The sequence below is a fragment of the Oryctolagus cuniculus genome, chromosome 16 (genome assembly GCF_051225735.1).
Source record: "Oryctolagus cuniculus isolate XC-2025 breed Fujian yellow rabbit chromosome 16, ASM5122573v1, whole genome shotgun sequence".
NCBI lineage: Eukaryota > Metazoa > Chordata > Mammalia > Lagomorpha > Leporidae > Oryctolagus > Oryctolagus cuniculus.
The window spans coordinates 45,354,917-45,382,339 of record NC_142882.1 but is presented as its reverse complement, the minus strand read 5'-3'; the positions used below and the strand labels follow the sequence as shown (position 1 = coordinate 45,382,339).

The 27,423-nt window shown below is 42.8% G+C and overlaps 1 long non-coding RNA gene across 1 annotated transcript; it reads right to left on the bottom strand.

Moving 5' to 3' along the window:
• LOC149121718 (uncharacterized) lies at positions 1-27,423 on the bottom strand. The gene is made up of 2 exons (XR_016223088.1): positions 27,085-27,423; positions 1-407 (listed from the first exon to the last, which is right to left on the bottom strand). It is a non-coding gene; the product is annotated as an uncharacterized LOC149121718 (long non-coding RNA).

The window sequence follows — 27,423 nt, the reverse complement described above, 5'->3', positions numbered from 1 at the left end:
AGAGGAAAATTAGGTTTCATTGATGCTGAAAGTGCATTCAAAGGCAAGCTTATTAAAAATGTACCTTGGGAGCCTGTGAAGGCACTGCTTTCCCCTACTGGAATCATAATCTCATTCCTCTGGAGAGGCTGACTCCTATTCACAAAAAGGCCCAGCTTAGTTAACACTGGGAACCAGTGACACAAGGAGAGAGTTTCCTGGTCGCCAAACACACAGGGGCTCTGTATGGGGCCTGCTGGCTTCCGCCAAGGAGGGAACATCAAACAGGAGGTGGCAACAGCGATTCAGCACTGCTTCAGGCTTGGTTAAATCAGTCACCATCACAGCTCTTCCCTCTCCACTCAGAACCCTTCAAGTAAGCTTGGAAAAGGCTGGCTTCTATTCCTTTCCAATCTGTTGTATGTGAGCTGCAAGAAAACATGAAGGAAAAAAAATGATCCTAGATTTCAGGTCAAATTCCTGGAAAAAAAAAAAAACTGCTACCTTATTTGTGGCTGCCTGTAAGCTGAATTTTGATAAAATTAATTCTCATTATTTCATCATTACCTTCTTCCTGGCAAACATGGTCATTGCTAGTAATCCTCGTTTGCATTATTTTCCCTTAAAATGCCCTAGTAGGATGATAGACAATGGTTTTACTTTTTCTTATGTGGAAAATGTTTTTGGAAAATCAAGTAACTAGCCCACAACAAAGTCACTGGGTCAAATATGAGGCTTGAGGAAGAGAATGGATAAGGTGAGGCAGGTGCCAAATCCAGGGAATGTGAGAAGTTTTGGCACAGGAGGCAGCGGCAAACCCAGGAAAAAGGCTGACTCACCAGGAAGTGGAATTAGCACAAAAGGTCAACTTTCTCTCTGAGATACAGGGAAACTCACAAGTCATGTCCTTGATATGATTTTTTTTAAAGTCTAAATACTTGAACAAACACATGCCATGCCCAGATTTTGACTTTTCTAGAAAAACTTTCAAGTAAGACTTCAGGGAGACCTGTTTTAAAACTGATCATATACCTGAATAGAAAGAACTTCCAGGCAAAATAAGGATATATCTATATCTATGCCTTTTCCACATCTGGGTGCCACAAGGAGTAAAGAGAATTACTATAGGAGTGTTCATTTCAAAACCAAACAAGGCAAGGAAGAGCTAAAGAACTCATTAAAAGAGTCACGGAAAATTAATTTTAGCAGCAAAATAGCATTCCACTATCATTCTGGAAGCAGCTCTTCCTACCTAGCATTGCTACCACAGGGTCAACTCAATCAAACTGAAAGTTGAAACCAAAGACATGGGAAGGAGAGAAGAGCTAAACAGAAAAACCTTCCAGAACACAAGGGCAGACCACTGCCATTCACCTCTTCAGGCAGACTGTTCAGATCTTTTCCCTCCCAAGTATCAGAGACCGTGAAAAAACTGGGAACACAACATTTCTCATTTTAGGAGGTGGAAAGTTTAAATTACAAGAAGATGGAAAGGAGGAAATGGCAAAAGGAAGGAAAACTGTGGTTTGGTTAGGGCCAGTCTAACTTGGTAGGTATTTCTCAATTTAGGAAAATGCAGGGAAGATCAAAGGACTGATGGGCATTGTCACAGAACTGCCATGAACTTAAGTTCCCAAAGAGGAACTTTAATAAAGATTATACAAACTAAGTGAACCAGACTGGACTTCTGTTCTTTACATGTTAATGCAGCATTTGTGCACTAGGCTCTCTGTAATGCATGTGGCATACCAGAGGGCACTGGGCAGTCACATGGCCATTCTGAGCAGGCCAATGTCAAGTGAGCTGTGAACCATCTCTAGGATATTAGAACTGCTACCATTTACTGTATGCTTCCCATGTTCTGGGCAGTATTCAAGGCCACTTATGTTAGTTTCCATTGAATTCTTCCATCACCTCTGTAAAGTAATGCATCCTTGATTTGGAGATGAGAAAATTGAGGTTTACAAGCCATCAACCGAGGAGTCAAGGCTTAGACCTAAGTGTCTCTGCTATGGAGTCCATGCATGTCCTCCTGCCAGACTGTGTCACTGCCACCTTACTCTAGCAGCTGTCTATAACCTGATGAGGGACAGGATGTCTTCTGATGACAAGGAAAGCACAGACAGAACTCTTGGGCATAGAGGGTAAAGTCAGAGCACTTAAGATCCTAACAGAGAAAACTCAAAGTGTGTGGCATAAGCACCTACCCCAACACTTGACATATCACTGGTGTTTGATGTATGCTCATGTTGATGGAAAATGAAGACAAAGAAGACAGGCTTAGGTTGGACAGATGGATAAATAATTGGACAAGGAAAAAGATTTCTCCTTCTGTTTTGAATAAAGTTATGGAGGTCTGAGTGGAAACCTGAATTTCAAAGAAATGGAAGGAAGCAAACACAGCTGGTCCTGCCAGAGCTTGAGTTCCTACAGGAATGGAAGAGGAACATCCCACTGAGGTTCGAGGGCTGCACACATGGTCTCTCAAACAGAATGCATCCTTATCCCTTTACTCAAATTCAAGATGGCAAGGCATCTAAAGACGTGAGATGGAAACAGCCCTCACAATTGCCTCTGTGGCTGTTAACTTCTGTTAAACTCTGAGGATGTCTCTGTGTGAAGATGCTTGCCAGGACTGGTTGGGGGGTGGGGTGGGGTGGGGAGTACATGATTGGCTCCTTGTCTTTCCCCAAGCTTATTGCAGATCACAATACCCTATTTATTCAGCGACAGTGCCATCCGAGTCTCCAGCAGCATTGTGTAATAAGGTTTCTTTTGTTTTCACCATGTGTCTATCAAAAGGATTTCAGGGCGCTGATGATGCCCTTGGACATTTTTTGAAAGAAAAAGGGAACATTTGAAATTATGGAAAATCTTCAGTTATTTAGAAGCTTTCATCAGAGAGATCATCAAGTAATAAAGCTCTGATTGAGCTTCTGTTAAATTACAAAGCTAGGGAGAGAGGTGGCCAAACATGAAAACCTAATCACGGTCAATAGAAGGCCACATAAAAAGTTGCATTTTTAAACCACATTTCTTAGATGGCCTTAAAATGTCAGCACCATGAATAAGCCTGTTTTATAAAAGTTACACCTAGAAAATTAGGCAAGTTCCTTCAATTCACACTTCAAATATTTCTAGGATAAAGCTTTTTGGTCCCTTTAAGTATTGGCAGAAAAATCCTATTTTTCACAGTATATAAGTATTTCATGATTTCTTGTTAATGTGACAAATAGTGCATTACTTTCACCTAGATAACCGTAAAATGAAATTTGCAAACTACAGAGCAGTTTAAGGAAAGAGGAGACATCCCCACCTATAGATAAAAATGTTGCATGGGGGACTTCAAAATGTTCACAGAAGGGGGAAGGCACTGGGACGCCTGCATCCCATATTAGAATGGTGCCTCAGGTTACAGCTGTTCCACTTCGGCTCAGTTTCCTGTAAATGCACCTAGGGGGCAGGGGCTGATGGCCCTGTACTTAGATTCCTGCCACTCTCATGAGAGACTTAGATGGAATTCTGGGCTCCTGGCTCCATAGTGGCTCAGCCCTGGCTGTTGCAGGCAGGGGAGTGAAACAGCAGATGAAAGATATCTGTTGCTTTCATTATGCTTTTCAAATAGATGAAAAACATTTCTAAAAAGTTGTGCAGGTTAGCTGGCACTGTAGCACAGCAGGTAAAGCTGCCGCCTGCAGTGCTGGCATCCCATATGAGCGCCAGTTCAAGTCCTGGCTGCTCCACTTCCGAACCAGCTCTCTGCTATGGCCTGGGAAAGCAGTAGAGGATGGCACAAGTCCTTGGGCTCCTGCACCCACATGGGAAACCTGGAAGAAGCTCCTGGATCCTGGCTTCAGATCGGCGCAGCTCTGGCTGTTGCAGCCAATTGAGGAATGAACCAGTGGATGGAAGACTTCTCTCTCTCTCTGCTTCTCCTCTGTGTAACTCTGACTTACAAATAAATAAACAAATATTTAAAAAAAATTGTTCAGGAGCGGGCACTTAGCCTAGTGGTTAAGATGTCTGCATCCCTTATCAGAAAGCCTTTTGTATCCAGCTCTGGCTCCTAACTCCAGCATTCCTGCTGATGTAAACCCAGAGAGGTAGTAGGAAATGGCCCAAGTAGTTGGGTTCCTGCCACCTACATGGGAGACATGGATGACTTCCTGGCTGGCAGCTTTGGCCTGGCCCAGCTTGAGCTAGTGTCAGCATTTGGAGAGTGAAATAGGAGAGACTTCTCTGTGTCTCTTACATTTTAACTGAAAAGTGATCCCTGTTAAATATAAGAGTGGGAATAAGAGAGGGAGGAGATGTACAATTTGGGACATGCTCAATCAGACTTACCCCAAATGGTGGAGTTAGAAAGGTGCCAGGGGATTCCAATACAATCCCATCAAGGTGGCATGTACCAATGCCATCTCACTAGTCCAAGTGATCAATTTCAGTTCACAGTTGATCACACTGATAGGTCTAAGAGTCAAACGGATCACACAAACAAGACTAGTGTCTGCTAATACTAGCTGATAGAATCAAAAAGGGAGAGAACGATCCATCATGGGAAATGGGATACACAGCAGACTCATAGAATGGCAGATGTCCTAAATAGCACTCTGGTCTCAGAATCAGCCCTGAAGGCATTCAGATCTGGCTGAAAAGCCCATGAGAGTATTTTAGGCATGGAGAGCCAAGACACCCTGGAAAAAAAAGAGAAGACAACCTAAATGAAAGATCTCTGTGAGTGAGATCACAGTGGAAAGAATGGGGCCAAAGAAGGAGATACCTTTCTCTGAATGGAGGAGAGAACTTCCACTTTGACTATGACCCTGTCAGAATAAGATCGAAGTCAGCGAACTCAAAAGGCTTCCATAGCCTTGGCAACTCATGACTAGAGCCTAGGGAGATTACTGACACCATGAACAAGAGTGTCAAATTGTTAAGTCAACAACAGGAGTCACTGTGTACTTACTTCTCAAGTGGGATCTGCCCTTAATGTGTTGTCCAATGTGAAGTAATGCTACAACTAGTACTGAAACAGTATTTTACACTTTGTGTTTCTGTGTGGGTGCAAACTGATGAAATCTTTACTTAATATATACTAAATCGATCTTCTGTATATAAAGATAATTGAAAATGAATCTTGATGTGAATGGAAGGGGAGAGGGAGTTGGAGATGGGAGGGGTGTGAGTGGGAGGGAAATTATCGGGGGGGAGCCATTGTAATCCATAAACTGTACTTTGGAAATTTATATTTACTAAATAAAAAAAATTTAAAAAAAAGAAATGGAATTGAAAGTAGTTTATTTTGATGCAAAGAACTGAAATCCATGCATAGTTTTTCCATTTCCATGAACTTTTTGGAGACCTCTTATATTTCCTATAGGGTTGTTTGTGTGTCTCTGGGAATGAAGACAGGTGCTAAGCTACCAGAGCACTCATTTTTCAGGCAGCCAAAATCAACACATGTGTTCTTGTTACTCCTTGGTACTCACTGCCTCTATGAGATGCATGGTCTAGGAAACCCATGGCAATAGTTCTCCAATCTCAAACTTGTACTTCCCCCTAAAAATGAAAGAACAGACACTCTGCACCCTACAAAGTCAGAGCCCCAGGTGTAGTGAATCAGGTGCAATGAAACTTTGTCATTATAGAGGTTATTTAAAAAAAAAAAAACTGCCCAAAGTTAATCTACATGGTTTTGCATTTTTGTAGTTAACAGATGATGGCACTGTGACTTAAGCACAACCTCTGCCCTCCTAATTTGGCTTCATTTTTTGTTCTAAGGGAGATGCCCCATGAAATTGTTGCCATACTTAAATCTAAGGATGCTTGGGGAATTTTGGTTGGCATTTCTTTTTATAAAAAGAGACAAGTGATTATGTCTCATACTGAAATAAGTTCCTGTGTATCTTTTCTCTTAAAGATTCCTTACTTAATGCAAGCATTGTTACATGGTCTCATCTTCAATGATTAGACATATTAGTTTTACTGGTTCCTTGATCAACATTATTTGTTTCCATATCATTCTTAGATTCATGTTTCACTTACTGGAGTATGTTCTCAAGTGATTATTTGCTCATCTGAAAAACTGAGGTTGTATTTGACAAAAACTAGCCACTGTCTTTCAGGTAGTGCTTTACGAAATACACTTTGGAAAACAATAGTATAAGCTTGCTAAATTTATGTTGAGTGAAAGTATTGAAATTTTTTAAACCAGATCTGCTTTCAAGATCAAACTTGCCAAATTTTTTTTTTTACAGAGCTCCCTAAGATTTGGTGTGAAATGGTCCCCACATAAAGAATGACCAGGAATATAGTTATTTTATTATACATTTCAGCCAAATTTTCTTTCCTGTCTTATTGTATTATCAAATTGGAGACATAGAAAATTATATACATTTACTTAAGGTGTCAAAAATACAAACTTGTCAAAACAGGTGGGAGAAGTTAAGCTGTAGGCTTGTGAAGGAACCCTTCTACCCTATTCTCACTCCCCTCATAGGTCAATTGAATATTTGTGTTTATAGGACACGAAGACACATATCCTAGGCTTTTGTGTCAGCACTGTCATTGAGGTCTGTATGTCCAAATTTATTTTTGCTATCAATTTATAGAAAGTAAGGAGATGAGATTGGGATAAGAGCCAATACCATGGTACAGAATGAATCCGGAATCCCAGGCCAGAATAACAGTAGCATTTCAAGTAAAACTTCCTAAATAAGTTATTTTCATCTGTAAGTGCTGGTTTCCACCCCACTTCCCCAACCTGCCAAGTTATTGAACTCAGAATTTATTGTCAGGGCAACCAACCTATAGAGTGAAGGCACTGAGGAAACCATAAAAATAATGTACTCTACTCCGGAAATGACGGAGTTAAATGTGAAAGACCAATCTCTTGTGGACTGGCTTCCTTAGATTTTGCTGGGTTTGGAAAATACGACAACCTTCACCTTCACATCCTGGAGTAGCCCTGCCACTCCCTCTGGAATTCCCACTATGAACCTTAACAAGATTTGCTTTGGGACTTCACAGTGAATGTATGGGGACTGTACAAACAGCTTCTAAGCCTTTTGATGTTCATTAAGAGGAAGGAGTGGGGAGCTGCTTCCTGGAGGAGTATGGGGCACTGGGGAGCATTAAGGAAAGAAACAATGGCCGAGGAAATGTCCTATTTTCTACACTCATTAGTTTTCAGGGACAATGAATTTCAAGTTTGAGGGTCTTGAATGGACTTGTTACAGGTTCCAGTCCTGTTCCCAACACTGTCTTGGGGACCACACAGAAGTCCTCTATAGGAATTCACATTTGACAAAAGAGCCAGCATCATACCTGCCTGCCCTAGTCACCGAATGCAGACAGAAGATTGTGATTCCTGAAAATAGGAAAAGCTTTTTGGAGTATCTATAGTTAACAGATCTATTAAAAGGCAAATAAAGTCTTATTTTTTCACCTTCCAATTCCCCAGATTAATTTTCTCATTCTTTAGGAAAGAGAACACCAGAAAAATGGACAGTAATTGTCCTCCATAATTACATCAGAGATAAACTCTGAAGCTTTTAATACATGTCCTTACAACCACCTAAATATAGATGTTGTTTTACTTTCAAAGTAAGAATCAGAAAATTTATAAGTTACAGCAAATAAGATTGATTTGTTTTTCACTTGACAAAGTTATTGAAATAGAAGGCTACTTTGGATTTTACTTCCCATGAAATTTTCTGGTTTTGCTAAACTACTCTAATTTTTTTTTTTCTGACCTTAAATCACAGTAATGGTTTTTAAATGGATTTGGTGTGGCTCAGACACTTCACATGTACTACTGAACATGTTTCATCAAAATTCTTGGAATGTCTCAAAGTTTCAGCTACGGCAATCATAATACTGTGACAGTGTCTTCCTCAGATATTCACATATGAACTGTTCAACAGACAAGGCTCCACTTGGTGTAACCCACACAATCTTTCTGCATCAGGACTCTCAATACTGGCTATAGTTGAATCAAATAATAAACTAGCAATTATCTAGCACCTATAAATTTCTAAGGAACTGTGTCATAAACAAGAGGTACAATTCCTCATCTGCAGAACTAAAAAGGGATGACTAGAGAGGCCCCTTAAAACGATTATTATATACACAGTCTTTATTGAGAGACCCACTTATCAAGCCATTTTGGAAACAGTTATTTTATTTAAATTTAAAATGTTCTCAGACCTGGCTCATTTTTTCCCCAGGCCCCATGTGCCTCTGCCATTAATTCTGACAAAAAAGAAAAAAGGCACAGACATAATGGCATCCAACTATAACTAAAGCCCAAGAAATCTTCCTAACTAATGACTGAAAGCACATCTTGGGGAAAAAGACTCTTAACAATACAGGCACCATTTCAAAGCAATAGACAAACTACCTACCAGATATGCAAGTATCCTGGGGACATTGGTAGTATGAAAAGGAAAAATGGTTTTTAAAAAAAGATAAACTATATAGAAACAATGAGGTTACCATATGTAATACCATGGTATTACAAATACCATATGTACTCCCTGATCTATGGTAACTAATTGTATCTAAAAGGTAAGCTATAGAAGTAAAATTGATACTTTGAGATGCCACAGCTTTGAACAGTTCTTGTCTTGACTTTTGAGGAACTTTTTAAAATTATTATTTGTTCAACTATTTAGTGTAAGATTATCTTATGTACATAAAGTTAATCAAAAATAGATCTTAGAAAAAATAAGAATGGGAGTAGGAGAGGGAGGAGGAAGACGGGTAGAGTGTGAGTGGAGGGAGTGCAGTGTGGGAAGAAGCACTATGTTTCTAAATTTGCATATAGGAAATTCTTTGTTTGCATACCTTAAATGAAAGGTTTCTAGGTAAAAAAAAGAGTTTAACAAAATTAGGAAAACAACGCATGACATGAATGAGAAATCCAGCAGAGAGAAACAAACTCAATAAATCACTGGTCTGTCTCAACAACAGACTAAATCAAGCAGAAGAAAGAATATCTGAACTTAAAGACATGTTTGATGAAAAATCCTCAGACATTAAACAAAAATTGAAAACAATGAAGACAGCCAATGAGACTTTTAGGGCATCATTAAAAAAGGAAAGGAAAAAGCATAAAGACCTATTCAATGAAAAAATAGTTGAAAACTCCCTTAACCATGGGAATTATGTGGACATATACAGGAGACCCATAGGACCCCAAATAGACACGACAGAAAATATCTTCACTGTAACCTATGGTACTCAAATTGCTACAACTAGAAAAAATTCTTGAAAAACCAAGAGGAAAGCACAATGTCACATTTAAGGAAACTCCAATTACACTAATAGATTTTTCGGCATAAAGCTTAAGGCCCAAGAGAGAATGGAATGATATATTCCAATTTCTAGAAGAAAATAATTGCCAACCAAGAAGATTATACCCAGCAAAGCTGTTTTTCATAACTCAGGGAGAAATAAAGATATTCCAAGACAAGGAAAACCTTAAAAAGATATAGACTGGCAGAACAGATTTAACAAAGATCCAATTGTACATTATCTACAAAGAACTCATTTCACCAACAATGACACATGTACACTGAAAGTCAGAGGATGGGAAGAAATATTCCATACAAACAAAAAACAATTGTACACAAGTATCTATAGACAAAATTGACTTAAAGACAAAAACTATAAAGAGAGACAAAGAAGGTCACTACTTTGAGAAAGGGATCAATTCTACATGAAGATAGTAGTATGTGTATATGTACCTACTACTAGAGCACCCCATTTTTATAAAACATTGTTAGATGTAAAGGGAGAGAGAGGCTCCAGAATAACAGTGGGAAAACTCAACACCATACTTTCATCAATGGACAGGTTATCCAGAAAAAATAATCAATAAAGACTCAGAGCTATACAACTGACCACATGGATCCAACAGTTATTTACAGAAACATTTCATTCAACCACTCCAGGACACATTCCTCTCATCGACACACAGAACATTCTCCAGGGTAGACCACACCTTAGGCCACAAGATGAGTCTCAAAACACTGAAAATAGAAATCAGGTATCTTTTTGTACTACATTAGACTAAAACTAGAAACCAAAGAAATACATTTTGAAAATGATACAAATACATGGATGACATGCTTCTGAATGAATAATGAGTCACTGAGAAAAATCAGGGAAATTTAAATTTTGTCACAAAAAAATCGAAGGATATAAAAATTTATGGAATAAGGGAAAAGTGGCACAAAAAATAAGAAGACTTCAAATAAATCTAGTAACACATCTCAAGGAACTAGAAAGGCAAGAACAAGTCATATGCCAAAATTAGCAGGAGGAATGAAAGATTAAAACAAAAAAAGAAAAACAATGATACAAAGAGTTGGTTTTTTGAAAAGACATAAAATTGATAATTCTCTGGCTAGACTAACCAAGAGAAAAAAAAAAAGATAAAACTGGAACTGAAAAAGGACATAAAACTAATACCACAAAAATAAAGAGTCATTAGAAACTTATGGGCCAGCGCCGCAGCTTAATAGGCTAATCCTCCACCTAGCGGCGCCAGCACACCGGGTTCTAGTCCTGGTCCAGGCGCCGGATTCTGTCCCGGTTGCCCTTCTTCCAGGCCAGCTCTCTGCTGTGGCCAGGGAGTGCAGTGGAGGATGGCCCAAGTCCTTGGGCCCTGCACCCGCATGGGGGACCAGGAGAAGCACCTGGCTCTTGGCTTCGGATCAGCGCGGTGCGCAGCGCGCCAGCCGCGGCGGCCATTGGAGGGTGAATCAACGGCAAAAAGGAAGACCCTTCTCTCTCTCTCTCTCTCTCTCAGTGTCCACTCTGTCAAAAAAAAAAAAAAAAAAAAAGAAACTTATGAACAACTACATCCCAACAAACTGAAAATCTGGGAGTAAATTCCGAGATACATATAACCAACCACAGTTGAAAAATAAAGATGTAGGAAATCTGAAAAGACTAACAATGAGTAATGAGGTGGAGTCAATAATAAATCTCCCAACAAAGAACAGCTCAGGTTCAGATGGCTACACTGCTAAGTCCTATTAAAATTTGAAGGAGGAACTGACACCAATTCTTTTCAAACTCTTCTAAAATAATTGAAAGGGATAGGACCCTTCCAACCTCACCTTATAAGGGCAGCATTACCTTGATATCAGAACTAGACAAGTATATATAAAACTACAGACCATTCCTGCTGATAAACATAGAAACAAAAATTCTTAAGACCGGCAAATCGAGCCCAGTAACATCACAAAGATCATTCAGGTGGCAGACATTTGGTCAAGCAGTTAAGATGTCTGTTGGGATGCCTGAATCCCAAATTGGAGTGGTTGGGTTCAAGTCATGGCTCCACTCCCTATTTCTGTTAACACACACTCTGAGATGCAGCAGATAATGGCTCACGTTCTTGGGTCCCTTCTACACATATGGGAGATCTGGATTGCTTTCCTGGCTCCCGGCTCCAGACCAGTGTATCCCTAACTATTTGAGGCATTTGGGGAGTGAACCAATGGGTAGAAGCTCTGTCCTTCTGTCAGTCATCTCTCAAATAAATAATAAATATCATTTCTTATGATTAAGTAAGATTCATCCCAGTGATAAGGATGAGTCAACATATCGAAATCAACCAATACATCATATAATGAATAAAAACCATATGATCATCTCAGTAGATGCAGAGATGCATTTAATAAAATCAACATCCATTCACGATTAAAAGATTGAACAAATTAGGTATAGAAGGATCATATCTCAACATAAAGGTCATATATGACAAACCCACAGGCAACGTCATACTGAGTGGGGAAAAGCTAAAAGTACTTTCTGTAAAATCTGAACAAGAAAATAATTTTCTTTCTCCATTCTTATTCACTGAGGGACTAGACGTCTTAGCTAGACCCAATTGTTCTTGTTCCCAGATCATCTGATTCAATATATACAAAAACTGAAAGAGTCCCCCAGAGACTATTAGAGCAGTTGCAGGACACAGAATCGACACATGAAAAAGAATGATTTATTTGAAAGACTGAGTGACAGAGAGAGGGAGAGACAGAAGAGGAGAGATATTGATCCACTGGTTCACTCCCCAAATGCCTGCAACAGTCAAGACTGGGCCAGGTTGAAAACAAGACCAAGAATTCCATCTAGGTCTCCCATATGGGTGGCAGGAACCCAAGCACTTGGGGCCATCATCTGCTGCCTCTCAAGCACATTAGCAGAAACCTGGATCAGAAATGGAGGTGGGATTTGATCCTAGGCATTCTGATTATGGGTTGTGAGCATTCTGAGTGGCAGACCCACCATGCCACAACTCCTGCCCCCAGTATTTTTTTTTTTTTTGACAGGCAGAGTGGACAGAGAGAGAGACAGAGAGAAAGGTCTTCCTTTGCCCTTGGTTCACCCTCCAATGGCCGCCGCGGCTGGTGCGCTGCAGCCGGCGCACCACGCTGATCCGATGGCAGGAGCCAAGTGCTTCTCCTGGTCTCCCATGGGGTGCAGGGCCCAAGTACTTGGGCCATCCTCCACTGCACTCCCTGGCCACAGCAGAGAGCTGGCCTGGAAGAGGGGCAACAGGGACAGAATCCGGCATTCCGACCGGGACTAGAACCCAGTGTGCCGGCGCCACAAGGCGGAGGATTAGCCTAGTGAGCTGTGGCGCCGGCCACCCCCAGTATTTTTATAGAATAAGTCACTCACTGAGAAAGAAGTCAAGAAGTAGTCCCATTCCAAATAGCTGGCAAAAATATCTAGGAATAAATTTCACAGTAGTGAAAGACCCCTATAATGGAAATTATAAAACACTGATTATAAACACTGAGGAAAGCAAATTAAAACATGGAGTTGCTTCCCATGTTCATGGATTAGAGATTCTTATTGCTAAAATATGCATGCCCCCCAATGCAGTTTACATATTCATTGCAATTCTCAAAATACTCATGACATCCTTCATAGAACTAGAAAAAAATCCTAAAACTTATATAGAAACACAAAAGCTCCTCCAAATAGCCAAATCAACCATGAGCAAAAAAAAATAAATAAATAAAAAAAAGAATAGAGTTTGAGTCATCACAGTATCTGATTTCAAGACCTACTACAGAGCTATTGTAACCAAAACAACATGGTAGTAGCATAAAAACAAACACATGGGCAAGTGGAACAGTACAGAGAGCCCAGCGATGAATCCATGCCTTTGTAGTGAACTGTTGCTCGAAAAAGACCACAAACACACACTGGAGAAAGAACAGCCTCTTCAATAAACGGTGCTGGAGGAACTGGACATCCACACGCACAAGATGGGAACCATGACCACCAGCACCCTCATCCTACGCACAAGTAAGACAAATACTGCATGTTCTGTCTCGAATGTGAAAGCTAAAACAAACAGTCCGTGAGAATTAGAGTGGTGATTACTAAAGCCTGGGAAGGGTAGTGGGGAGACAGATACAGGGAGCTTGGATAATCAGTACCAAAACCGTTAGATGGAGTAAGTTCTAGCTTTCCACAGTGGCACAGAAGAGTGACTAGTTCACAATAGCCTAGCAGATAGTCTAGGAATAAACAGCAAAGGGAACTTGAGGTTCCTGGGGGGTGGGTTGCCCATGTATTAGGATTCACTCAACTTCCCCTCATTGCTGGATAGAGAGAATTTTCATGAATCACAGGAAGCCCTTCAAGAACAGGGCCAAACACAACTGAGCAGGACCAGGGAACACTAAGTTACTACAGGATCCCCTCTGAGCACCTTTCTGTCTCGCAGTTCTCTGCAAGAGGCTTGCTGTCCCAGAACAGCTGTCTTCCATATAAAAGGTTGACAAAGAGATTTGGGGGTTTCCCACCATGTGCAATCACTCTAGCTCATTTGAACATCTGACAGCAGGGCAAGGAAGGACTTTGTTGAGGTTACTTTCTTCTGAGAGGATTCGTTCTGAGAGGAGGAGCGTGGTGGGGGCAAGAGGCACGGAATCACCACTCAGACCCCGGGGAGTCGGGTGAAAGCAGGCCAGAGGCGAGCAGCCCGCAGACTCGTTTATTTCAGTTGGTACAACAGCTTATATAGCCAAGGAAGCCAATCTGGTCAAGGGGCGGTCTATGCCCTAACCAATCACAGCCTGTTGCCAGGCAGGCTCTGAAGCCATCCAATCACAGCCTTTTGCCAGGCAGGTTCCGTTTGTCATGTGGTTTCCAAAGCCATCCAATCACAGCCTGTTGCCAGGCAGGCTCCATTGCCAGGTGGGTTTCAAAGCCATTCCTGAGTAACTGACACTCACTTGCCAGCAGCCATCTTGGCATGGCCTTCTCATTCCACCACATTTCTCCCTTTTCATTTATTTTTGAGCAATGGGAGGCATGATTCTTGGCCATACCATTGTTGACCCCGTTTCCATGTGGTCTCCGTATGCAGCTGTGCCTGTCTTAGGTTGTCCCCCAGGGGATCTTACCCGTCATTGACTAACCAGCGCTCAAAACGGGAGACCACAGGAGTGCTTGCTCAGATGGGGTAGGAATGAGGAACAATGGTAATCAGGAATGGCGTGACCACACACAGGCTGTTTGCTGTTTGAGTGGCTGACCAGAGCTAGTGGGGTACAAAACAGTAATGGATGTGGCTTTGGGCAGTTCCTCAGGGTAGGATGATAGGGCAGGTGCATCTGCTAACAAGGCAGACTCTCAGTCGTGTTCAGCTAGTTCTGATTGACTGTCAGTTGCAGGCTTGATGTTTCTGGCTGGTACTCAAATGGGCTGTCCTGCATTCTCTGGAAAGACACAAGCATATCCTCGACCCTTGGTTAGTAGAAGCCTTTTTACAGGTGTTGGAATCCAGGGCCTGAATTTTGCATACAATTCGACATTAACGGCAAACATGTGGGTGGCATAAGGTCTAGCAGCTGCCCTGAGAGCGAGGGGTGCCTGAGTACTGCCACAAATGTGGGGATCCTCACTGGGTGCAGATGGGATGCTCTCGCATGAGTTACTATCTCGAGGTCCTCTAAGTTCATCCCACGGGTATGTGGGGGGTGGCTGACTAGGCATTGCTACTTTGCTACCTTGTTTGCTGCATTGTTTTTTGACTGTCAGAGCTCTCTCTCCCTAAGTCATCAACTATTGTTTGTGAGACAGGGACCTGGAGTGTCAGGCTCTGATCACTCACAGATTCACCATGTTTTGTAATCTGCGTGTGCTTCTGAAAGGGGGGGTATCTTTCCCATGTTTAAGCACTTAAGAGCAGTGCGCCATACCAACTCTAGCCAAAAAAAAGACACGCACAGCACTGCTGCCATAACAAAAATTCCTAGCACCTCAGCGGCTGATGGCATTCTGCAGGGGTTTCCCTACGTTAGACAGACAGACAGTGGTGTATCAGATTGTAAATATGTCCTGTGCTTAGTGGGGGACTTCCTTGATTCATTAGGTCAAGGATGTATGCCCACACAGTGTCTCCGGAGCGTCACCTCTCTCGAGGGAAGATGACTTGGTTCTGAACTCTGGGATGATCAGTCCCTTATGTGAATTCGCTGGGCGAACCAAAAGTAAAAGAAGGAGCAAGAAGCGGCATACGCTTCTGGGCGGTGTGTGCCTAACCTGGGGTCGCTTAGACCAAGGACAAGGACAAGGAAAGGGGCATAGGAGGGGGTTCTGTGCTCACCCTCACAGAACCGAACAGCACACAAAACTCCAAGGGGCCTACTTGCCAAAATTAAGGGGGGACTTTGCCAAGTCCGACACGCTGTCTCTCTCAGTCACTTTGGCATGCCAGATATTGAGGTTGATTTCTTCTGAGAGGATTTGTTCTGAGAGGAGGAGTGTGGTGGAGGCAAGAGGCACGGAATCACCACACAGATGCCGGTAGTCAGGTGAGAGCAGGCCAGAGGCAAGCAGCCTGCAGACTCGTTTATTTCAGTTGGTACAACAGCTTATATAGCCAAGGCAGCCAATCTGGTCAAGGGGCGGTCTATGCCCTAACCAATCACAGCCTGTTGCCAGGCAGGCTCCATTGCCAGGTGGGTTTCAAAGCCATTCCTGAGTAACTGATGCTCGCTTGCCAGCAGCCATCTTGGCATGGCCTTCTCATTCCACCACACTCCTTCCACCCTAGCTCCTCACCAGGGACCCCTCTCTTAGGGAGTATATTCCTTTAAAAAAAATTCAGCATCATGTCCTACCAAGTCCACATAAATGTAATCAGCACCGATCTTGTATCCTGCCAGTGAAATAGCACAGCCACACAAGAGCATCATCATGAAATCAGCAAACCGGGCCTCCTTGAAAAGTCATCAAGGCAAAAGCCTTGAGAGTCCCTAAGGCAGGTGGGAAGGCAGCTGGAAGAATCGGCCACACAAAGCAGTTGGGGTTCAAGGAGGATGAAACACAGCATCGGGCATTGCACATTTACACAAAGGCAAGGTCGTAACCTTTGTCAGGCCTTAAACTGAGCTGCATTCATGACTTACTACAGAGGTACTTGCTGGGAACTGGCCACACCAAGTGTCAAGACCAGTTCCGAGGGCGTTTTCTTATCCCTGGCCCAGTTTTAGATGCTCAGAGGATTTCTAAACAGCCTGTGGCAGGTGGTCCTTCATCTAAATGTGATTCTTGGATGGCATGAATGACTGCTTCACTAGAGTAACAGAAGAGGAGGAATTCTTATTAAAAAAAAAAAAAAGGTACCAGTGCTTGCAACAGTGGCATCCCATATCAGAGTATACTGGTTCAAATCCTGGCTGTTCCACTTCCATTTCAGCTCCCTGCTAATGCAGTGGATGATGGATCAAGTGCTTGGGTCCCTGCCACCCATGTGGGAGACCTGGATGAAGCTCGTGACTTAGTATGGTCCAGCCTCAGCCACTGTGGCCACTTGAGGAGTGAACCAATGGATCAAAGATCAATAAATCAATCAATCTCACACACACGCACACTCTGCCTTTCAAATAAAATAAATCTTTTAACAAAATAGGCAATGAAGTGAATAGACCTTCAACAAATTTTATCATTGGAGTAAAAGCACCATGGGGTGAATCAGGCCTGAATCATTACAATGCAGGTGTGTGGATACTCAAAACTCAAAAGTGAATGACAGACAGCACACCACCTGAAAGATGTCCTTGAGGTCATGACCTTGGATCCAGCAGCTCTATCATCAGTTCCCAAAAAGCCAGTCTTGACAACTCAGTGGTCCCATTTTGGCAGGGTTCATTAGACCACAAAATAATTATTGCCTCTTTAATTTTGGGCATGTTAGAATGTTTCAGAAGTTATGGTCAAAGCAGGCACGCACGCACACACGTGTACACACACACACACACACACACACAGCACCAGGAGTCTCATTTCTAATGATTCCTATGGTTCTCAGAGTCAGCCTTTCCCAATTTCTCATAAAGGCAAGTGCAGAAATTTTCTACAATCATCCACTGAATGCCAAGGCCCTTGGCTGACTACACAGTATAGTCCATAACAATTTTTCCCCCAAATGTAGATGCACCTGAGAATTGGGGGTGAGAGGTGAGGAGCATTTAAAGTTACAAACTGTTAGGTCCCATTTGAGATTAATTAGGTCAGGAATTCAGGTGCTGGATGGAGACAAGGGCATTGAGAATTTTAAGAGCTCTGCAGCTGGTTCTAACATGCAAAGTTGAGGCCCATCGCTTAGACACACAACAAGTGTAAGGTCAGATCTGGCTCTGAACTACTGCCTATGACTTGTAGAACAAGTCGTGATGGCAGGCAAATGGCTTTACTTATCTGGATTTAGACTTCCTCTATCAATCTGAAAGACTGATAATGATGACCCCTTTCTCATGTGTTTGTCATTAGCTTAAATTTAGAAAATAGATGTCATTCACCAGACAGTGGTTATACAACTTGTAGCCACAACAGTCTTTTCAGGGAATGGCAGAGTGGGCATGCTATTTTTCCCTGTTATCCTGCATTAGGGTTTTGTAGTCAAGTCAGCCCATCTCCCCAGACCACTAAATTCTACGTATTTCTAAATATATTTCAGTTCTACAGAGGGCAGCAGTCCATTTGGCAACCTTTGACTTCTAAAATCTGGCCACTTCCCCTTCTTCCAATCTGAACCAGTCAGGATACTCTCCTCCAAGGGTCCTGGGACCTAACTGGTCCCAGCACAGTCCACAGTCCTGCTCACTTCTTATGTAGTTGCTTGTGTGGCTTCCTGGTTCATACATCAGTTATCATTTTACCATCAGTGCTGTTGAAAACTGCAGCTCTAAGTGACAAAATAACCAGATAGACTGAGTCATATGTGGAGATATGGACCCTTAGCTCTGGTTCTGTGAATGACTCCGATTTCTTAAGTGTTGGCTTTACTTGTTATATTGCATCTACAGAGCTTAATTTTTCACCCGTTTGGAATCACTTTTGTTGTGCTACTCAAAATGTCAGGTGAGCCTTATACTCTGAAGTACTTCCACAATTTAGATTGGAGATTCATTGCCCTGTTTGTTGTGTTGACATCTGCAATGACAGTGCAAAGGCCATAGGAAGTAAACTGTAGATGCCTTAATACGAATCAAAGTGATAGTTTCACTCTACTCTGCCATCACCTACTCGTTGTAAAAAAAAAAAACAACTTAAGAATTCTGAAAATTAAATTTATTCCAAAATGTCCTTGAGGAAATAGTAAGAATTACTATGGATGTTTCTAATGTTCTGTGACACAGTGGATGTAAACCTGCAGTGCGTTAGGCAGGATGACTGTCCCAGGGACATGCACTTGAGCTGTGACCAAGCTGTGAGCTGAATTGTCACTTTCTCAGCACAGGGGAAACCAGTGTTACTTGAACACAGTTTTTAATTTGAAAAGGTGACTGGCAAAAAAGCAATGGCTTTTATCACCTGATCACTGACTGACGTTTTTTGGCAAGTGCCTTTGTTGTCACACAAAATCTGAACAGGACTCATCATTGTTAGCTGTTTCCTAATACTTAAGAGTTTTCTAATGAAGCAAATTTTGATATTATTGGATATGATTCTTTTACTATTATGGGATGGGATGGGTCAGCATTTAGGAGAGCTGCATAATTTACTAAGCCAGTATTTTCTAATGTCCAGGGCATGCCAGTACAAAGCCATTCAATGGTAAAAGTATACTCAATGTGGAAGGGAGATCAACAGCTTCATCATGATACAGATGAAGAGTTCGCTAATACTGCTTCATATTCCACACAGCACTGACTTAAGAAAATATTCTCTTAGTATTATTACTAGTAGCTTTTTAAGAAGCTATTAAGGGGCCGGCACTGAGTGTAGTGGGCTAAGCCTCTGCCTGCAGCGCTGGCAAGCCATATTGGCGCCAGTTCAAGTCCCAGCTGCTCCTCTTCCGATCCAGCTCTCTGCTGTGGCCTGGGATAGCAGTGGAAGATGACCCAAGTCCTTGGGCCCCTGCACCCACGTGGGAGACCCAGAAGAAGCTCCTAGCTCCTGGCTTAGGATCGGCACAGCTCCGGCCGTTGTGGCTATCTGGGGAGTGAACCAGTGTATGGAAGACCTCTCTCTCTCCCTCTCCCCCCTCCGCCGCCTTCCCTCTCTCTACCTTTACCTCTCTCTCTGTAACTCTACCTCTCAAATAAATAAAAAAAATCTTTTTAAAAAAGTTATTAAAATAGTCCTCTTTTCCAAACCCATTCATATAAAACAGATTCTTTATATACTTTCACTGAATAATTTATCATAACACATTGAGCACAGAAGCAGATAAAAATCTAATTCAGCCATTCTCAATAAGGCCTTGAGTGTAGAAGTCCCTGAGATATTGTTCTAGATGAATAAGGATTGTCAATTTTCTGATAGCTACATTGAAAAAAAGGAAAAACATCCTTTTCTTACAAAATGATCTTAATCTTCACAATTTTATCTTAACATATTGAAGAGGAAGAACTCAATTTTAACTATTTCTTGGAAGTCATTCTAATGTTATTGAGCTTTGTATCAAAAATACATTAACCAATGTAGCAAAATTGTGTTCAGCAGCATATAATGAGAAACTAAAATAGAAAGGGATATTTTTTAAAATAGAAAAAGTTCAGGGGCCAGCGCCGTGGCTCACTTGGTTAATCCTCTGCCTGCGGTGCCTGCATCCCATACGGGCGCCAGGTCCTAGTCCTGGCTGCTCCCCTTCCAGTCCAGCTCTCTGCTGTGGCCCAGGAGGGCAGTGGAGGATGGCCCAAGTCCTTGGGCCCCTGCACTCGCATGGGATACCAGGAGGAAGCTCCTGGCTCCTGGCTTCAGACTGGCACAGTGCTGGCTGTGGTGGCCATGTGGGGAGTGAACCAACAGAAGGAAGACCTTTGTTTGTCTTTCTCTCTCTCTCTCACTGTCTATAACTTTTTTTTTTCATTTGACAGGTAAAGAAAAACTTCAGACAAAATCTTGAAAAACTGGGGCCAGCACTGTGGCGCTGCAGGTTAAAGCCCTGGCCTGCAGAGCCAGCATCCCATATGGATGCTAGCTCAAATCCCAGCTGCTCTACTTCCAATCCAGCTCCCTGCTAACTTGCCTGGGAAAGCAGCAGAGGATGGCCCAAGTCCTTGGGCCCTTGCACCCATGTGGGAAACCCAGAAGAAGCTCCTGGCTTTGGATCAGCCCAGCTCTGGCCATTGCGGTCATTTGGGGAATGAATGAGTAGATGGAAGATATCTCTGTCTCTACCTCTCTCTGTAACTCTTTCAAATAAATAAAATCTTGAAAAAAAAATTCGTGAAAAAGAACCAATTTGTAGGACTCAACCATCCCGATTTCAAAATTTGCTACAAAGCCATAGTAATTACAACAATGTGTTGAATGTGTTGCTGGAAAATGGACATTCAGACCAGTGGAATAGAATAAAGAGCCCAGAAATAATCCCATGCTTATATAGCCAAGTTATTTTCAACAAGTTCCAAGACTGTTCAAGGGGGAAAGACAGTCTTTTCAATAAATGGTGATTTAAAATGAACTGAGTATACACATGCCAAAGAATGAAACTGAACCTTTACCTAACACCAGATAAAAATATTAATTCAGAATAGGTTAAAGACCTTCATATAAAGACTTCAACTACAAAACTCTGAGGAAAAAAAAAACACACAGGAAAAATCTTCCAATCGTTGGATTGGGTGATGACTTCTTGTACCAGACACCAAACACACAGGCAGCAAAAGATATCAATAGACAAATTGGGCTTCAGGGCACTTTAAAAACTTCTGTGCAGGAGATGGCAGAGAGAAAAGGCAACAAATGCATGGTGTCTGGGTCTGCTGGTGCTGTACAGCAGAGACCGGGTGGTTTATAAATGACGCCAATTTATTTCTCTCAGATCTAGAGGCTGGAGTCTGTGACCAGGGTGTGTGGTGAGAGACAGTACTGCCTAGACAGCCGTTTCAAGGAGTCCTCGTGGGTCAGAGAGGGGAGAATGGAAAGGGTCCAGCTATTTCCTTCCAGCACTTTCATCAGAGGGCCTCAGTCCTATTCATGAAGAGCTCTCATTATCAACGTAAGAATGTTGGGAGGGCCACCATTCAGACTACACATGTGGAATGGGAGAAAGTATTTTCATATCTGATATGTTATTAATATCCGGAGATCCTAAAACTCAACAATAAAAAAAAACATTCAACAATGGACTAAGGACCTGAATAGATGCTTCTTAAAAGACGTATGAACAGACCTGAATAGATGCTTCTCAAAAGATGTATGAACAGTTAATCTGAAAATGAAAAGATGCTGAACATCATTAATGATTAGGGAAATGCAAACCCAAACCACAGTGCTAACCTCACACTCACGAAAAACAGAAAGTAAGGGTTGGCAAGGATGTGGAGAAACTGAAACCCTTGCACACACTATAGGCGAGGATGTAAAATGCTACAAACAGTACGGGAGTTCTTCAACGAGTTAAAGATAGAATTACCATGTGATCCAGCAAGTCCACTTCTGAGTATATACCCTTGAAAAGGGAAATCAGGCTCCGTAAGAGAGATTTGTACATCTGCATTCGTAGCAGATCACAATAGCTAAAATGTGGGAGCAATCCAAGCACCCATGGGTAGATGAAGGAACACACAGAATGTGGTGTATTACAATGTGATATTAGGCTTCATAGGGCAAGGAAATTCAGCAACATGGATAAACCATGAGGGGCTTATGCTAAAAATCAGCCATTCACAAAAAGATAAATTCTCTTATGATTCCATTTATATGAGGTACCCAGAGTAGTCAAAATCAAAGCGACAAATTCCAAGGGGGAGGAGGATTATGGAATTGTTGTTTAAAGAATAAAGTTTTAAGCCGGCGCCGCGGCTCACTAGGCTAATCCTCCACCTTGCGGCACTGGCACACCAGGTTCTAGTCCCGGTCAGGGCGCCGGATTCTGTCCCAGTTGTCCCTCTTCCAGGCCAGCTCTCTGCTGTGGCCAGGGAGGGCAGTGGAGGATGGCCCAGGTGCTTGGGCCCTGCACCCCATGGGAGACCAGGAGAAGCACCTGGCTCCTGCCATCGGATCAGCGCCGTGCGCTGGCCGCAGCGCACCGGCTATGGCGGCCATTGGAGGGTGAAACAACGGCAAAGGAAGACCTTTCTCTCTGTCTCTCTCTCTCGCTGTCCACTCTGCCTGTCAAAAAAAAATTAAAAATAAATAAATAAAATAAAGTTTTAGTTTTGCAAACAGAGGAGTTATGGAGACAGATGGCGGTGCTGGCTGCACAATAGGAATGTACTTACATCACTGAATTGTACACTGAAAACTGGTTAAGATGGTGAATTTTATGTTACATGTTTTTTCTACCACAATAAAAAAAAATTAGAAGGGAGAAAAGTTCAGAAAGGGCCTCCAAGCAGGTGCAGTGGTAAACATCCTAGGCTTTCTATGCAGCCATCCTTAGCATATGGTTTCAATCTTGGTATTTGCAAGATGGCTGCTCTACTTCAGTGCTGCAGGCAGGCAGGAGGCACCAAGGGAGCAGAAAGCATCAAGAGCTGTCAGTCAGCTTTGCCTCTCATTGGCCAGAACCCTGTTACGTAACCCCTGGCAGCTGAAAAAGTGGCTGGGCAATTGAGCTTTTAACTCCGACTGTGGTAAAGGCAGGATTTGAGATACCTGTTCCATCTGCCAGCCCAAGAATCTTTCATGACCAACAGGCAAACATACACACTGATAATGGCTCTCCTCTGTGCAAACAACAAAAATGTAAAAACTGACTAGCTCCAGGGAAAATCCCGGTGGGCTTCCACTTCCTCCTGAGTGAAGGGATGGCAGCCCAAGGTGATGGCAGCTACACTCACCTCAGGGTATTTTCAACCTAGAACAGGTTTATGAGGACATAGCCCCATTCTAAGTTGAGGACCAGTATCTGTAGTCAACCTCAAGATGATGCCACAGGTAATACCAGAAGGAAAGCGTCACTCCTTCCTCACGCTGCTCATTGAGCTCAGCTGTGTGTCTGATTAGCACTCCTGGAACAGAGAGGTACACTTCTCATCTCAAGGAACTCAACCCCCAATCACACATGTTCTGAGTGTTTTCTAATCATTTTATTTACAGGTTTGATAAGTGAACTGAGGTAAAACCACCTAGAAAATGGTTCTAGCACCAGATCAGTTTATACTTTTTATAGTTCCAAAACTATAATACACATTTTGCTCTAAAATTAGGGCAGCTAGTGCATAAGAAATATCTTAGTGACACTTACTGGATGGGAGCCTGCAGGCAAATTTCTCAGAGTCAAATTATGTGAAACTATTTTCAAGCAGGAGAAAAAGAGGGAATATAGCTTTGACCCAAAGAGGGGAAAAGATTTAACTGGAAATTTCCTTTGGCTCAAAGAAATGACTATGTCACATCTTCTTTCTTGGAAGAAGATAGGCAGAGAAAAAATTATTTTTATTAAAATTTTTATTTGTTTGAAAGATATAGTGACAGAGCAAGTGAGAGATCTCATTGCTGATTCCCCACTGGCCTGGATCAGCAAGGGCTGGGCCATGCCAAATCTGGGAATCCAGACTCAGCCCAGTTTTCACATATGGGGAGCAGGGACCCTATTACTTAATTCATCACCTGCTGCCTCTCCAGGTGTTCACTGGCAGCAAGCTGAAGTCAGGATTGGAACCTAGACTCAAACCCAGACACTCTAAGATGCAAACACCCAAAACACTGGCTTAACCACTGCTCCCAACTCCTGCCCCTAAAAATAATATCTAGAGATCAAAATTGGATACTTTGAGTTTTGCAAAATTCAGCAATAGAAATAACTGTGTGTCATGTTTTAATCACTTTTTTTTGATATCTGGTTTAAACACTTCTCTTTAAGCCAAAACTTATTTGGAGCAACTGTGAAACTTCTTGATGCCTTGTTCTGATTTGGAGTCTAGTGTTAGTCCCAAATAAAACCAAATACCCAGTCAGAGCTTTTTGATTGCCTACCAAGATGAAATACTCCTAAACCCCAAAAATCAGTGGGTCTGACATTCTGAACTTTTGCTTTCAACTTTACTTCCCAATCTTTCATTTGGGTCGGGAGGAGAGAAAGAAAGCAATCTTGGGGTTTCTGTGGCTATGAGGGGAAGTCAGACCAAGACAGCTGCTTGCACCATTTAAACAGCCAGCCACTCAACCCAGCCCCTCTAGCTACTGTTCTGATTCTGTGCAACCGTGAGCCCAGTGTTTTGGTGTCCAACCCCTTAAACAGATTATAATACTGGAATAGGACTGCAATGCAACCTTCTGCTATGCAAACTTCGCAGTTGTTTTTGGGAAAGGGCGGATCAGTGTGTATTTTACTTCATGAACACCAAGTGTCTGCCTAGCTTTATAGGCTAGTATGATTCCTGGCTCTGGGTCCTGTTACTCTACATTTTTTCCAGGTGACACTCGATCTTTCACATGTGAGTTCTCTTGAGCGCCATACCTCTATCATAAAGCTTAGACTGAACTTTTAAAGATCATTTGCTGGAGCTATCAAATATTACTATCAGTGATAGGGTTTTGGAATCAGGCAAAGGACAAGGAAGGGCAGGAACTACAAGCCTGAAGGGCAGATCTGTCCCAGCTCTGTCAGTGATCAGTCATCTCCCTTAAATTCCTTTTTTTTTCATAGAAAAACGTGAGAACATTGAGACAAAATACCAGGTTCTATTTGTTTCTAAAATGTCATGAATTTCCTTGATAAGAGAACAGGGTGTATTCTGTTCACTGTTAATGTGTCTTTAATTTTTCTCAGGACATCCTACAGTTTACACACACACGTCACATACACTGTTAGACTGCCATCTATCATCTCCTTAGGAACACCTTCTAGGCAGACCTACTTACAAGGTCTGGAACCAACTGTTGAATGAGAAATACTTCCATTGAATGAAGAGCAAGATTTTTACCTCCAAAACCTCATGTCATAGTTTCTCTAAACAAAGGACCTATTAAACTTAAATTCAAACACCACTTAATATTGTTTAGCTGTTTGAGATCCAGAAAAAGTTGAATACCACAGATTAGATGGTATATAGATTTTGTCAAATATACATATCAACGATATCACCCTTTTTCACCAGCTTCATATAAAACTTTATCCAAGACCCCACTTGAGGTAACATCGGCTCCAAATTTCCTTTAGTAGCACCCATGCTTCCAAATTTCTTAAAGCCTACTTTCAGTGGTAAGCTCGATTTCATAGAACTCTAATTCCCAATACTATGAAACAAGACTTCCTTGTTGACTCAGTCACCTGCAATTCTTGGAGTGTGGGAAGTTAACGTTTTCAATGAAAAACATCACGGCAGGTATACAGACAGTTCTGTTTCAGAATATACCAGCGGGGAAGAATATTAACATTCTTCCCTTCAGCGTCTCCCCCCTCCCCAAGTAATTGTGATTTGTCTTCTTCCCCCTTCCATAGTGCTCTTTCTGATGACTTTTCCTGGCACTTCAGATTAAAATGCTATTCCTCGCCCAACACCTTCTCAGATCCTCAAAACAGTGACAGAGTCTGATCGCCTAACAGTCCATTGCTTTCACAGTCCTCTCCCCTTGTAGCTATCCACTCTACTGCTTTCATCCATTTATTCAATAAACATGGATGCCTTGCTTATTCTTGTCACTATGCCAGGTGCTGGGGCCAGAAATGCCAATACTGGGTGTCGTTGGCCCCTAAGCAGAGTGGACTCTAGTGCTATGACAGCCATACCTCCCAGGATCAGAATGCATTGTCATTAGATGCTGCAAGGAGAGCCTCATGCAAGGTTAAAGAGAAATGAGAGTAGGAAGGATAGGTAGAAAAAAAAAAGTTTGAAGTTGCAAATAAGAGTGAAGGTAGAGGCTTGCATTAATCATATTTGAAAACACCCTAAGCCTAGCATTCTATCTCTCCACAAACTTCTCCTGCCCCGTGTGTGCCCCACTCCATGGAAGACTGTTGCAGCCTCCTCACTTAGCTCCCAAGTCATAAAACCTCAGATACAAACTCTATCCTTGGGGGCTCCTGCCGTCGGCTTACCCCCTTCCACCGTCCTGACTGTGGGGTTAACCTGCACTCTGGTCGCTCCTCTGCACTCACGCAGGACCTCTGCACCCACATTCTCTTTTTCAATACCATCCACCTGCGCAATTTCCAGACCGGGGCCAACATCCGACACAGGTGCTTCTCAGTTCCCTGATCTCGTCTCTTAGTGCAGGGCCACGGGCATCATCAGGCCTCCCTGCGTCACATACACCAGGGCCACACGTGGGCTTCATCAGGCCCCCGTGGGTTTTCTGCTGGGGATTCTTAAGCTCCCAGCGGGGCCTTCCCTATTATTCTTAGCACTAGGTTCTGCGACCACATAGAGACCACCAGCAGGCCTACAGGTTCCTCTCAATCCATCCACTTTTCCCGTGTTCTCTGCTTGACCGGAGGATGCCTAAAGCACACGGCTCCCGAAATCACCCACTAGCACCCAGGTGTGCCTGTCGGAGCCCCGGCTGAGGACAATGCAAACCTCCGCTCAGCCTGGACCCTGGCTCTTATCCCTGAAACGCGTGGTCGGCATGCACAGGTGCAATACGTGGGATGATCTCATAGGATTTCTGAGTACGAGCATCATATAGGTATCCAAAAGGAGATTATAGGAATTGACTCACAGTGTCGTGGATGCCAGGAGCTCCCCTGCTCTGCCACCAGCGAGGCTGGAGAATGCGGAAAACCAGCAGTGCAAATTCTGTCCCAGTCCCTTAGGCCCCTGCCTGAGCCCCAGGGAACCAGGCGGTAGGGCGAGCCCTGCGGCCTGGAGCCCCAGGAACCAGGAACTTCAGCAGGAGCAAGCGGACGGAGAGTCCTCTCTTAAGAGGAGGGAGGGAATTTGCCCCGCCCCCACCTTCCGAGTCTACTGGGGCCGCCTCCGGATTGGATGCCGCCCACAGGGGGGGCGGAGCTTCTTGATGCCCGCAGCTGATTGGCTTGCTAGTCCTGGGTGGGAACAC